Source organism: Natator depressus, chromosome 1, assembly GCF_965152275.1.
Source record: "Natator depressus isolate rNatDep1 chromosome 1, rNatDep2.hap1, whole genome shotgun sequence".
NCBI classification, from domain to species: domain Eukaryota; kingdom Metazoa; phylum Chordata; order Testudines; family Cheloniidae; genus Natator; species Natator depressus.
This window is the reverse complement of record NC_134234.1, coordinates 178975583-178990696: the sequence shown is the minus strand read 5'-3', so window position 1 is coordinate 178990696 and position 15114 is coordinate 178975583. Positions and strand designations below refer to the sequence as shown.

The window sequence follows — 15114 nt, the reverse complement described above, 5'->3', positions numbered from 1 at the left end:
TTACTATGCACACGCTGTGGAGCAGGGCAAGGGCAAAGCTGGTAGATCTGTCTTTCAGCTGGTCAAACTTCTCCGGCTGTGCAAGGCAATGTAGGGTGCCTTTTAAAAAGTACTGACTAGAATTATTACTGTAAAATCTGTGCAAGAGGCTTTACTTAATTGCCAACTTCTTATTTATTATTTGTATTACCACAGTACCTCCGGGCCTTCATCAGCGATCAGGACCCCCTAGTGATAGGCACTGTACAAACACAGAACAAAAAGACAGTCCCTGTGCCAACGGTCTCACAATCCTAGTATAAGACAAAGGACAACAGATGGATACAAGTAAACAATGAGACAGTGCTGATCAACATGGTAGGCAGGGGTCTCAGCACACCATAGCCTAATGGTTGTTGAGGTTTTTTTGTAAGCACCCGGGCAAAGGCAAGTTTTAAGAAGGGTTTTGAAGGTGAGTAATGAGGTAGCTATGCAGATGTTTATGGGAGCTCCTCACATACGAGTGAGGCAGCATGGGAGAAACCATGAAGGTGTGTATTTGAAAATTTAACAAGTGGGCAGAGGAGGCCGATCAGAGGTGAGCATCAACAACTCAGTAATGATGTTAGGTAGGATGGGATTGACTATGAATGGTCTCGGAAGTGAATACAAGCAGCTTCTGTCTTAAGAGACCACAGCAAAGTATTCCCAAATGCACCAACTACAAGTCTGGTTGATACCTGCTTAAAGACAATTTTGTTGGTCCTGTGAGTGTCATTTAGAACAGGTTTCACTGTATTTATTATTACTTCATTGTTATTAAGTAAGTTGTTTAGAAATCCTTGCAAAATATAGACACAATGGAAAGTGATATGTTTACAGACAGAGCCTTAATTCTTCCCAAATTTTTGTGGGTTTCTCAAATTCTTCCCCTTACACTTTCAAAGTTGCCAAAGCACTTCCAACGCTATATGTATGTGTGAATCACTTAATCCACTACTAATAGGCAGTACTGTTGAAGAAGTGGACAGAAAACCAGCACAACTTTGGCCAGGGCAAATCCCTTTTCCCACCATAGGTGAAGGTGAACATCTTTGAAAAAAGCCATTAACTCAAAGAAAAAGATTGAGGAATGTGCCCTGTGAGCATTATGAGGACAGTCACAACAGCTATCCAGAACATAGGGTAAAAATTCATTGTGAGGTCAACTGTGTAGAAGCTGCTGTGAAAGTATCACAGGAAGCTGGCTGGAATTCCAAACAATTGGGTAGCCTAAGTGCTGGGAAAAAAGCCATTGTTGCTATGCAGCCACTAACAATTCATTGCTTTCTAGTAGAACCCCAGCAGCTGCTGACACAGTCGTCTTGAGGGAGGCCCCAAGGGCAGACTGAAGCCAGGGTAAAACCTGGGCTTGGTTTATTGATACAGGGGTGTGGGGCAGTGAGAACCAGTTAAGAATGCACCTGGCTTATGCAACTAGGCTGGATACTCACAATGATTTTGTGTGATAGCCTAAGACCAGAAGTGACAGTTGGCAGAATGGCTCAGGCCAGGTGGCCAGTCACTCATTGTTCACTAGCAGACTTTGGCACTCAGGACAAACAGCTGCAATGCAGAATCAGTCCGATAGCTGGCTGAATAGTCCCATGTTCCAGGCCTCCAGCCAAGTCAGAGAGCAGCAGGCACCCATTCATAGCAGTGAGTGAAGTCGAGCTAGTAGAGTTACTTGAAGAACCATAGCAATTCAGTGCGTGAGCAAATCTGGTCAGTGACGTATAAGAAATGTATGCTCTATTCTTGTTCAGATTGTACATTTTCTATTTGAACCAGGGGGTTCCAGTTCTGGAACTAAAATCTTTGGCCCTAAGGCAGGAAAACAAGTGGTAAGGGACATGTTTCTGCAGACAGATACTTGTTTAGGCACTACTTTTTTTCCAGATCCCACTGAGTGATATCTTTATGTGAGATTACATTGGGTACCTGTGATACATGGGGCAATGCAGTGCCTATCCTGCTCGCCTGTAAGGGCTGTGGGTGTTTTCTTCACAGCAGGACAGCAGCCAGAACAACACTGTCTCCTCCTGCCCCATGTACCATGGCTAATGGAGGCCTGAGGAGGTGCTGGTAGGTAGATGCAGCAGGTGAAACTCTGAACAGCTGCAGCTAAGTACTCTTCTTTGCTCGGCCCCCAATTCAGCACAGTGTGGAAGTGTTAAAGCAAATACTCAGCTTGAAGCTTATGTTTAAGTGCCTTCAACTTAACCGCATGCTTAAATTTCAGTACATACTTAAGTGCTTTGCTGAACTGGCACCTCACCCAGGAGGTTGCTTCAGAATGCTCTGGGACTGCAGGAGAGTTGGTGAGGAGGGAGTGCCACCTACCAGTTCCCTCAGGTATGGGCTTGCACTGAGGGAATTAAGGAAAAAGAAACTAAGAGACAGACAGGTTAAATTTAGCTCGCTCTAACATAGGAGTAAACTGAAAATGGAGGAGGTTGTGTTACCTTGTCTGGTTGGAACCTGGTAACAGTACCAAATAATTAAACCCCCAAGAAGGCTTTGAGTGTCTCTTCCTTACTGAACCATAATTTGGGATATCTGTTTCATTTCAAGCCCTGTACTCAATTCTGTTCATTTTTGCAATATCTAGTCTGCATTGTACATGTTCCAAGAAGAGTTAGTTAGGCACTTAACTGCAATGACACCATTCATTACAAAGATGTGCTTAACTGTTCTCACATAAATGTTACTCATTTGCCACCCTGGTGTTTCAGTGCGAACAACATATTGTGTAGTCTGTGTAGCTGGTGAGTCAGTTATACATTTTTTCTTTCTGTCTTAACCATAAAATGATTGCAATAAAATAATCATGGACTCACAGAAATGTAGGACTGGAATATACTTTGAGAGGTCATCTGGTCCACACGACCTGCCTTCCCTCTCCCCTGCTGAGGCAGAACCAACTAAACCTAGGCTGATAAGATCTACCCTGTGCTTAAAAACCTCCTATGATGGGGATTCCACAACCTCCCTTGCAAGCCTATTCCAGAGCTTAGCTATTCTTATACTTGCAAGTTTTTCCTAATATCTAACCTAAATCTCCTGTGCTGCAGCTTAAACCCATTACTTCTTGTCCTATCTTCAGTGGACATCAAGAGCAATTGAACACAAACCTTTTCATAACAGCCCTCAACACATCTGAAGTCTGTTATCAGGTCCCCACTCAATTGTCTTTTCTCAAGACTAACCATGCCCACTATTTTAAGCCTTTTCTTGTAGGTCAGGTTTTCTAAACCTTTTATCATTTTTGTTGCTCACCTGTGGTGGACTCTCTCCAGTTTGTCCACATCTTTCTTGAAGTGTGGCACCCAGAATTGGACTTCATACGCCAGTGCCTAGTAGAGTGAAACAGTTACCTCCCATGTCTTACATACAACATTCCTGTTAATCCAGAATATTAGCCTTTTTCCCAGCTGCTTCACGTTGTTGGTTCATATGCAATTCACGATCCACTATAATCTACTGACCCTTTTCAACCATGTTACTGCCTCACCAGTTATTCCCCATGTTGTATTTGTGCCTTTGATTTTTCCTTTCTAAGGCTAGTACTTTGCACTTGTCGTTATTCAGTTTCATCTTGTTGATTTGAGACCAATTGTTCAATTTATCCCAGACATTTTGAATTCTAATCCTGGCCTCCAAAGTGCCAGTGACTGTGCCCAGGTTGGTGTCATCTGCAAATGTTATAAGTATATTCTCCACTCTATCATCTAAGTCATCAATGACAATTTTGAATAGTACTGCACATAGGACACATCCCTCCAGGACCCCACTATATACATCTTCCCACTTTGACAGAAACCATTGATAACTCCTCTTTCAATATGGCTTTCCAAACAGCTGAGCATCTGCCATATAGTAATTTCATCTAGACCACATTGCCCTAATGGTACAAAACATCCAGTGTCACATTTGATTAGAGGCACAGTGCAAAAAGTCAGAGCAGCAATTCTGGAAGCTCTCAATGTCCAACTGACAGGTTTACTTTGCTTTTTGGAATCAAGTCAAAATAACCAACAAAACTGGGACCCCGGATTTGCAAACATCTTGATGTTGCTTTTCTTGCCTCACCTTTTGCTCCTCCCCATCCATAACTTCGTTCTACCCCTACATTGTCTAGGTAAGTATGCGGCACAGCCCCCTCAGTCACTGGATCCAAAACTGTGTCTTATTCCGTCTTCCCATCACTGCCCTGTACTGCTTCTTAGTTCCACTGATTTTTGCCTTGGATCTGTATGACATATATGCACTCCTGTTCACATGTTTGGGTATCCCCATTTCTTTTGTAAAAGGGATCTGTCCTGCACAAAAACCTCTATAAATATTCTGAGACATAGTAGCCAAGTCCTGCCACATGAGATGATCATGCTACCGTATATCAAGCTGCCCTCACATATGCCAGTGCCTGAGTCAGATCTCAACTAGTTACAGAATCAGAAGTCACAAAGTTAGGTGCAAGAGACCTTACACTAGTCTACCTCAGGTCCTGTGCCAAGCACTCAGGTTCAGGCTTCAACCCACAAAATCAGGGCCTCCTTTTCTAGGGGAAAACAATTTTTCTGGAAAACTGGTGTACATTTAGGGTATGTCTACACTGGGTTTTAAAACTTGCAGCAGGAAGTCTCTCAACCTGGATATCTACAGACTTAAGTTTGCTCGGTTTGCACTACAGCACTGAAAACAGGAGTGTAAATGTTGCAGCGATCAGGATCAGGATATGAAGTCCACCCTGCTCAGAGCCCAAGCCCAAGTATCTACACTGATGTTTTTAGCACCGTAGTGTGACTCCAAACCTGTAGACCTGGGCTCTGAGATTTGCTCTCATGGGTTTTAAAATGCAGTGTAGACAGTGGTGGATGACTAGCCACTCGGCCAACAGGGCCCATGCCCCGGGCACCTGGGGAGACCTAGAAAAATGGGCGCTCCTGCTCCCCAACCCGCTCTGCCCACCTGAGTAGCTCCCTGGCAGCAGCGTGGGAAAGGTCGGGAGGGACTGCAGGCGGAAGGTGGGGAGGGGCCCCTGCTTGCTCTAGCCCAGGAACCTATAAAAGCTTAATCCACCTCTGAATGTAGACATACCCTTAAGCCCTAATCCTGCAATGAGCTTCATACAAGCAGATCCCTCTGTCCACACAGAGCCCGATTGACTTCAGTGGAGCTCAGCTTGGACACAGGGATCAATTCATGAAGAACTCTATTAAATGTCACAGTCAGTTCTATAGCAAATCATATTAGCAATGATTGGTAGAATGCATTTAGAAATATTTTTTAAGTGTGAAATCAAATTTGAAAGGAACACATCTTTTCACTTTCAGATAGCTTAGGCCAAAAACCCAGGTGTGAATTTCAACTATCCACATCTCAAAATTTGTTCTTGCATCTGAATTCCAATTTTAATTTCACTAAGACAGATTTTTTCGTGTGTGTGTGTGTGAGAGAGAGAGAGAGAGAGAGAGCTAAATCTAATTAAAGAAGTAAATAAAAACAGGCTCTTTATAATGGGATAAAGTAAGATTTTGATCAGGCAAAGACAGACACATGCTTAACGTTCTATGCACAGAGAGTAGTCTCATTGAGATGCTTCCAGTACATAAAATTAAGCATGAATGTAAGTTTTTTGCAGGATCAGAACGTAGACATCTATCCTACAATTAGCTCTGATAGGTGCAGGTGGTTTGCTCACAGTGAGCTCATTGCAGGATCACGACCTAAAATTCTAGATCTGAATGACTCTGAAGTGTGGGATTTCAAAATGCAAATCTGATTTTTGCAGCTTGAGCCCATCTCTAGTTTCCAATAATACTTGCTTTCCTCTTTCCAGTAGATACATCTGGGTAAACATTTTAATTTGATATTTTTTACACTGTTAGTTCTTACAATTGACTGGTGCATCTGAGGATGCTTACTATGGGTAAGCTATTGATTTTTTGGGGGGGGGAATAGAGTTTGAGCCACATTAATAATTTTTTTTATAAAATATATTCATATATTTTTAATTGGAAGATATTAGAAAACTGTCAGCTCTTTCTCTGTGGGATAATTTTATTCAGTTTTTTATGGTTGCAGAAACAACAGGAAAAATCAGTTTCTCCCAGCCCACCTAAAAAGAGCAAAATCCAGAGAAATACAGGAACAGTAGCAAACTGCATTTTTGTGTTTTGAATACAAATATATTTGCTTTGTGCATTTCTACTGTGTGTGCATCAGAGTGAATGCTTGGTTTGTTCCTTTTTAATTTTGTATTCTATTTCTTTTGGGGGGAAATAATATCATCTGCATTGTCCTTCCAGTTTCCGTGGGCAATTCTTTTGTGCTTGGAGCTCCCTGTTCTTATGGCTCCTTTGATGAGGAAACTGTCAGCAACTGTGGAAATAAGGATGGACTATGTGTCCTACTGAATGTCAGAGTAGGTAGACCTCATTAACCTTCTGGGAATTCTACTGGAGTTAAATCCATCTATAGAGGGTGAATTCAGAGGGGCCTTCTGAGAATAGCTGGCTTAGGTATGTCCTAGATACACAGTAGTATTTAGGTGCCTAGTTTTGCTCTACTGTGATCCACAAAACTCCCACTGAACCCGGTAGGCACCTAAATTTTCAGGGTAAATGTTCCTTAGGTAACTATGCTTCTGCCTCTGAGTGTGCACACTGCTGCTTCAGTGAAAGAATCCAGACACCTATCTCCTGCCTAAGCCCCAGTGGGGGAAGATAGGCACTATTCCACATAAATTGTAAGCAGGGCCCAATTCGGTAGATATGCTCAGAGGCCACCAACCAGATGGGGGTCCCATTCAAAATCCAGCCAAAGGAGGTGGTGATGCTCATCTTACAACTTCTAGATCAGTAGTCAGAACAAACTCACCCAGGATGTCGGAGACATAGGTTCAATTTTTCCCTCTGCTTCAGGGAAAGAAAGGATTTGAGCAGAGAGTCGCCCACCTCTCAGGATAGTGCTCTAACCACTGACCTATGGGATATTCTGATGTGGGTCTCCCACCACCTCTCCTGTTGAAGTTGTTCCACTGTGGCTAAATAATGAAAGCATGATTGGAGAAGTGGCACTGGACCCTGGACCTCCTACTTCCCAGGGGGATGCCCTAACGACTGGACTCCAGAGTCACTCTCAGTCTGTCACAAAACAATGACTCTTAAATATTTATCTGCAGTAGAGTAGTCATGCCAGAAAAACAATGTGTACATGTAAAATATGGGTCTCATATACACTGTCAGAACAAGATAGTCAACCAGAGGTGAAAACCAAGAGAGATGAAGCCAGGAGGAAAAGCGTTTGAAAGGTTATAAGTAACAGCTAGGAGCTCACCTATATCAGGTCTGGGAAAAGAACAACAACAAAGCTGTGTGAAGCCCATAGGAGCTGCTAGGAAAAAGAGGAGGAAGTCCTGGAACTGCAGGTGTTAAATCTGTGAGTAATTCCAGAGCCATGCAGGGCCCACACAGCAGCAGTTGAGGGAAAGAGTATTTGGAGCACTGGAGAAGAAGGGAACCACAAGGAATGAAGTTCACATAAGAAAACTTCATATAAAATACCAGAATGGGTTCCTGTGGGGGCAGGCGAGGGGGTCTTCTAGTCTGTTGCCAACAAGAGCAGAAGCTACAAACAGTGTGGGAGCACCTAAAGATGGTAGGCAACAAAAAGAAAATGTAAAGGGGCTCCCAAAAGGGGTGGACTTTGGGGCATCTTGGGTACTAATTTAAGTGACAATTATATCTTTTGTTACACAGCCCTGTATACAGGGACTGATTCCATGAATGGAGAAAACATGGAAACAAATTAAGACAGGCATGGGTCTATTCCATGTCCAAGAATACTATGCACCCACCAATGCAGGAAACAACTATGCCAACCCTGAGAAATTTATCACAATCTCAAGTGAGAGCTAGACTATCATTTACACTGTTGATATCCCTGCTAAGTCTCATCAAGTAGCTGATGAGGATGAGGAAGCTACATTGTTCCTAGAGGATCTCAATGAGCCAAATAATGACAACATGTGAGGGAGAGGCAATTTTAATGATCGTGAAAGCCTGACAGTTAGATCTAAGACTGATGAGGGCATAGGGTAAGTGAGCTATTTCATATGGATAAACCCATAAACTGATTTTCAGAAGAACTGAATACCTAAAGTTCCTGTTAAATCAATGGAAGTTAAACAGGCCAGCAAAGCATAGTGGCTGTTGTGTAAGATCTATTAGTGCCATAACTGAAGCATGCAAGGAACAGAAACCTTACAGAACAACTTTAGGATTATTAAAACTATGACAGGGCTGGGAGGAGTGAAACATGCAAAAGAGCATAGAGAAGTGATGACCCAGGCTCACATTCAGGTAGAATTCTGAGTGGTGCCTCTGCTACCCTGACTGATATTTGAGATATCTAAGACACTGTGGCACAGTAGATAGTCCTGCCTCAGTGCAGGAGGCTGGACTTGATGAATTCTCAAGGTCCCTTCTAGCCCCACATTTCTATGATTCTATAAGCAGCATGAAAATTATACGCATGCCTCTACCACCATACAGGAGAGAAGAAAAATATCATTCTGTGAACAGGCAAGAATTCTAGAGCAACCTCTATAGACATCTCACTTGAGATGATAGTGTTCCCTTCAAGAACTACAGGATTGCCATTGAACTTATAGGAGTGCCAGACTGTAGAGGAAAAAACGCAGAGCAGACTGCATAGCAGCTGAGACCATCTATTCCAATGTCCAAAATACAAAGGAGATCAGGAAAGTTGTCAGGAATCATAAGACTTCTCAGCACAAATCCAAGAGGAAAAACTGTGCGTAACACTGAGAGAAAGGAGATAGATGGCAGAAATAGCACTGTGATGCAGTAACTTGTCATTAGACGGGAAATGGACACTGCTGTTGTGTATTTTTTTCCTATACAAGAAACATAATATGTGTGAACATTGTAGTCCACATAATCATGTTTAGTGAATACTCACAACACGGAAAACCTAGCTACGTACTCACAAGACTTCTCTGGCTGGGGTCTGATGGCTTGTAAAACAAAGAATGCAGTGAGTACTAGCAGAGGACTCACAAACTAAATAAAAGGATGTTATCCATTTCCTATATACAACACCTGATGACAATAGGGATTAATAACCAAACTCAATGAGTTGTGTAGACTTACCTAAGGCCTCTTTCTCTTCTTGCACATTTACAACACTTGTATAGCTTGTCATGCCAATAAAGTCTCATTGAAAAGAAATTGTCTTCAACTTTCACCTTTGATGATACTTACGGAAACTTGTCTTTGATGTGATTATACAAGTGAAAGTGAAGAGAATTCAGTGAAGCATTCTACAGATAATGTTCAAGATGAAATAGAAGCCAGGCCAAATCTTCTCCAATTTATCTGAGGTCTCTCTTTTTTCCTAAATGTTAGCCACTCTTTAGCCACCAGGTCAGCCAAGTGTCTGTGCCAAGTTTCTGTCTCTGTTTTTCCATCTATGCAATATGAGTCATTTGGCTACAAGCACTACTCTAAAGAACAAAGCTTTCCATGAGTTGGAGAATTTATAAGATGATAGGCTATATCCCAACACACAGTTCTGGGAAGTAATTTTTGAAGATGTATCCCTTATCCTACTAAGCCTCCTGAATACTTCTAGCCAAAAGTCCAAACACCCTGAAGCCAGTGTGACTCCAGTAGATCCACATTTCCAGCAACAGTCTGTTTTGGCAAGGCCCATGCGGAGACCAGTGTGAAAGAAATATTTTCTACTGAATCAGTCTTAGTCACAGATCAGTAGTTGAGTGCTTCTTTATTATTATTATTTATTATTTATTATTTATGCAAGGCATTTCCCCATCTGCCATAGTTCAAGGATACATATAAATCTTTGTTGCAGCCCTGGTGCAGGCAATTTCTAGAACCTTGGTAGATGGAAACCAAGATGTCGCTCTCCTTTCTCCTCCTTTTCGCACTACTTTCCTTTCCTGTTCCTCCCTTCCCATTCCTTTACTTTTTTTGTTTTTCTTGTTGTTTTCATCTCCCATTCATTTATACATATATTTATTTTGAAGAAAAAAATCAAGAAATAGACTCCCTCTCCCTCTTAGCTTTGTTAGTTGTACATGGCTAGCCAGTGCAAAATGCTGTAAAAAGTGTGTATGTATTACTAAAGCAAACAGACATGAATGCATACACACAGGGAGACAAGTTGGGTGAGGTGATGTCTTTTATTGGGCCAACAGAAGTTGGTCAATAAAAGAGATTATCTCACCCACCTTCTCTCTCTAATATTCTGGGACAAATATGGCTACAACTACATTGCATACATACAAGAAGGCAGGCCTGTTGAGTAAGCTGGTGCCATTTTACTTAGTTATCTTTTGGAGTAGGAGGACACTTCAGAATGATAAAAATCTCCTTAATTCTTGCCTTTTCCAAGTACCTTTAGATTTTGAGATGTTGTCTGTATGCTTACTTTAAAAACTCTTCTGTGTTGTTCCACCGTAATACTACATTCAGATACTTTGGTGATGGATGTGGTATAAGTACCTACTGGAAATGCAATCCATTCTATTCTCTCTCTTTGAATCCTGCCTTCTTCTATGTCTGCATTTGTTTGGTTTTTGCAAAGAATTGTCTTTGGTTTCTGAAGATTGTGTATGTGGATCTGAGAATATAAGATGTACAGATCTGTCTTTCATAGGCGCTCTGGGGCTGGAGCACCCATGGGGAAAAATTGGCGGGTGTTCTGCACCCACTGGCAGCCAAGCTCCCAACCCTGCTCTCCCCACCCCAGCTCACCTCCACCTCTGCCTCCTCCCCTGAGCATGCTGCATGCCCGCTTCTCCTCCCAGCACTTGCCACCAAAAAATAGCTGTTTTGCGGCATAACAAGCTTTGGGGGGGGGGGAGGAGCGGGAACGTGGCATGCTCGGGAGGAGGAGGGGCTGGGGTGGGGATTTGGGGAAGGAGTCCAATAGGGGCAGGGAGGGGGGCGGAGTTGGGGCGGGGACTTTGGGGAAGGGGTTGGAATGGGGGCAGGACAGAGGTGACAGGGGCGGGGCAGGGGTGGAGTTGGGTGGGGCCAGGGGTGGGGGTCAAGCACCCACTAGCACCAGGAGAAGTTGGTGCCTATGCTGTCTTTCATTTCTATTAAAGATGCCCACATCTGATGGCATTATTGTGTAAATAGCAACATGCCAGGAACATCTTACACAGGGTGATGGATGATAGCATATTAACATTTATCAAGCTGCTTAAATGCATATCTTTAAAATGCCAAAAGTCCTTCCAAATTTCCTGGAGAATCTTTTGAATCTCATTATAGTGTAACTTTAAGCGATTTTGGAGATGTTGAAATAGTTAGGTAATTTTTTTAGAGGAAATCCATCCTCACCTGTAAAATATAAGCTAGGATAATTGATTCTTCAACCTATGTCTTGTAATTATAAATTATTCTACTAACCAAAAAAGGAATCTCTTTCATTCTGATTACTTGCAAGAGGTGGTTGTCTGAGCCTCTAAAAGCCAAGACATAACCTTGATCTCACAATCACAGTTAAGTATGTTACGATTCTCACCATAAACAAAATTATATATGCATGGAATCATAAGAATCCTGCCTCCATATGTTTCTTGACTTCCACATTGGGGTATGAGTAGTAAGTATGTGCAAAACTATGGCATACAGAGGGATGGAAAACACCTGTCCTGGAGTTATTTCATTACTTGCTCCTGGTGTTCTCTTCCAGTGAAAAACTTAATATAAGTCATGTTATGCCATTTGATTTGTGCATACAGCTCACATTGACTGCAGTGGGAGTTGGATGTAAATATCTGAAGGAAAAATTTGACCCTATCTCTCTTGATATTATCATCTAGAAACTGATTGATAAAGTGCGGAAGGGGGAACAGTCACCAGAGGCCATCTAAAAAGACATGGTATGCAAGTACTCCAGAGTGACAGATAGTTTGACCATCACAGTTAGCAGATTCTTGGAAGCCTGACTCTCCAAATACTCTTTCAACTACCTAAAGAAATTCAGTGTGCTGAATCCTATTCTCAGTGAAGCAGATGTAAATATGGGGTAACTCTCCAGACATCAGCAGAGTTACTCTGGATGTAGACCAGTATAAATGACAGGAGAAGTTGTCCTAATATCATCATTTTGTCCATCCTATACTTTCCAAAGCATATGTTGTTTTGTCAGGGGTGTGTGTGTGTGTTTAAAGTTTCCTGACCTTTGTACCCTGTCAGCATGGTATACACACATTCTTTTCTTTCTCTGATTTGCTTCAGAACATACAGTAGAAAACACTGTCTTCCTGTAAACTCTGGTGTTTTTTATAACTTGTTTTATAGAACAAGTTCCAAGCAAGGCCATGCGCATACATACACATCACTTCCAACACTTCACATTAGCTATTGTTTACAAAAGCAACAACTAATTGAAGGTGATTGAATGCTGAATTGAAACCAGTTGAAAATAATGAAAGTGTGTGGAAAATAATGAAAGTGTGTGACACAGCAGCCTGAGCTCTGTGTCACCTATGTGGTCACAAAGGGATCTTTGCCTTCTTTCTGATGGCTTAGAAAAGCTTTAATGGCTTTACATAGAACCCATTGAAAAGTCCTGTGTGGCTGAGAATGAATTGTGCTGTGACTTTACTCCACAAATGAAGGTTTTTCTGATCTGATTTTCAAAGCCCTCGCAGTTCCCATTAACTGAGAGTTGCAGGTTTGCATGGTGCCTTTTGAAAATCAGTCTACTGAAACATATCTTGGGCCCTGAGTTGTGAAATAATTGTCAGAGGAGTTTCAAGAATATTAGACAAGTCCAGTAGCAATATATTGTGTAGATGCTAAGAGAAGGCAATATGCTTCTCTGGCTCTCCTGTTAAAACTGCTCATGATTAAGGTGATTATGTTGGTCTGGTGACATTTATTTTTATGTCTATTGATACGGTTGCCATACTGGAAAAAAGAACAAAATGAATACACCTGGTAAGTGTGTATAATTGGGCAAACAGGTTGTGTAATTACAAAAAAAGGGAGAAAAATCTATTGTACTAACCTCCTCTTTCCTCTTTCTTTTCAAACATTTTACCTTGCTCGTTCTTCTATTTCTTCCATGCTTCCTTTATATTTCTCCTTTCTGTATTTCCACTATCCTCCCTCTTAATTGTTATCCCTTAATATGGTCTGTCTGATTTAGGGCCTGACCCTGAGCAAAGAGACCATAAGAGATCCTTCATTCTGAAACCCTTACTCAGCTGAGTAACTCCATGAATGTCAGTTGATCATTGTCTTCATTTTGTCTAAATAGGGATTACTCAGATGAGTTAAGATTTGAGGACTGTTGACTTCTGTCAGATTTGTTGGTGCTGAGCACCTTGTTAGATGAAGCTGTTTGATCCATAGGTCACAAGCTCCCCATTTTTATTTATTTGTCAATTACTGTCCACAGCTATAGTATTTTATATCATAACATTTCATTTATTCCTCTTATTTAAAATATTATTAAATCAAAAGCAGACAGCTGAATTATATCAAATAGCAGAGTATATTTTCAAAAGTGCCTAAGTGACTTAGGAGCTTAAGACCCATTTTCGGAAGTTATTTTGGCACTTGGAACCCAAGGCTTATTGCAAGTCAATAGGATTTAACATGTCTATGACACTTTTGAAAATGGGACTTAAGCTCCTAAGTCACTGACACGCTTTTGAAAATGTAACTCATAACATTTTGCCCTATCCCCCATAGTGACACTCGGTATTGTCAATCCTACTGAAATAGTTGAGAGATTGTGAGGTTTAGCTTTCTCTATCAAGGGAGAGCACTACTCCTCAACAAAGACCAAATCACTGATGATCCTTTAAGGGTGCACTAGGGAGCAGAATGATTCCATCTGTGCAGGGAAAACCATAATTTGGCTGCCGAGTGGTAGGGAAGTACAACGAGGACAGCTAACATTGATGACAGTACTAGAAATGCCATGAATAATTTGCTGAAATTGGCAGAAGGTGAAGGCATGCGTGATCCTTGCCCATACATCAGGGGCCAAATCTATTTCTCGTTAAAGTCTGTGGATTTTGGATTAGAGCTGGTCGAAGTTTCATAGAAAAATGCGGCTTGGGCCCTGTGTAAAATGTGACTGAGTTCCATCACATTGCCAAATGGTGCTCCAGGACAGGGTGAGTATTCCTAGGCATGCTGGGAAAGCATGTATTTGGCTCAGTATGCCTGCCTTTCACAGAGAGTGAACTGCTGTTCTGTTTGTGATGATATTTGGGGCTAAGCCAGGATAAATCACATGACTGTCTGCTTGTGGGCTTCCCCGTAGGACTGCTGAGCCATAACCTCCTTGCAACCCTAATTTTTTGTGAGAAGGAGCAAAATTTGCTTGTGGTGTTTCTCACACTCCGATTTGTAGCTTCTCTGCTGGTTGTAGGCAGGCTTTACATGTTATGCATCTGACTATCTGATAGTGAGGTTCCCTGTTGGGCTGACAGGCTATAGCACCCATTCCTCCTGCCCCAAATCTTTGAGTAGATTGGTTTGGGAACAGGGATATTGGGCTGAGGTTTCAATCACTGAACATTTTGGCTTCTTTGTTAGGCTTTTTGATACATGCAGTGGAGTTTGGTTCTTTGGGATCATTGCAGAATTCTCCCCTCCCCCACACTCATCTTGTTGTCACCTCCTGAGATAGGTCCACAGAACAGTGGACTATAACCAGTGTTCCCTCTAATTTTTCCCACCCATGTGCAGAATGAATTTTGTTATGTGCACCAACATGGAGGTGATGTGTGACACCTCACAAGTGGTGGGGTGGGGCTAAGTGGTTCAGAGTGTGGGAATGGGCTCAGGACTGGTGCAGAGGGTTGGGGCTCTGGGATGGGACTGCAAATGAGGGGTTTGGGATGCAGTGGGGCTCCCCGGGGCTACAGTGGGGAGAGAGGACTCTCCCCCTCCCCCCACAGCTCTCTCTCCCCTCAGAAGCACCTGGGCTGGCGGAGGGAGAGATGCCTCTCCCCCAGCCGCAGCAGGGCCAGGCTGGGTCAGGGCTGGGGGAAAGGTGCTTGTCCCCTGG

At 42.4% G+C, this 15114-nt stretch overlaps 1 long non-coding RNA gene across 2 annotated transcripts in view; it reads left to right on the top strand.

The window, feature by feature from the left end:
* LOC141983903 (uncharacterized) overlaps positions 1-15114 on the top strand; it is a 123131-nt gene that overhangs the window by 39014 nt on the left and 69003 nt on the right. The gene's annotated exons all lie outside the window — the stretch shown is intronic.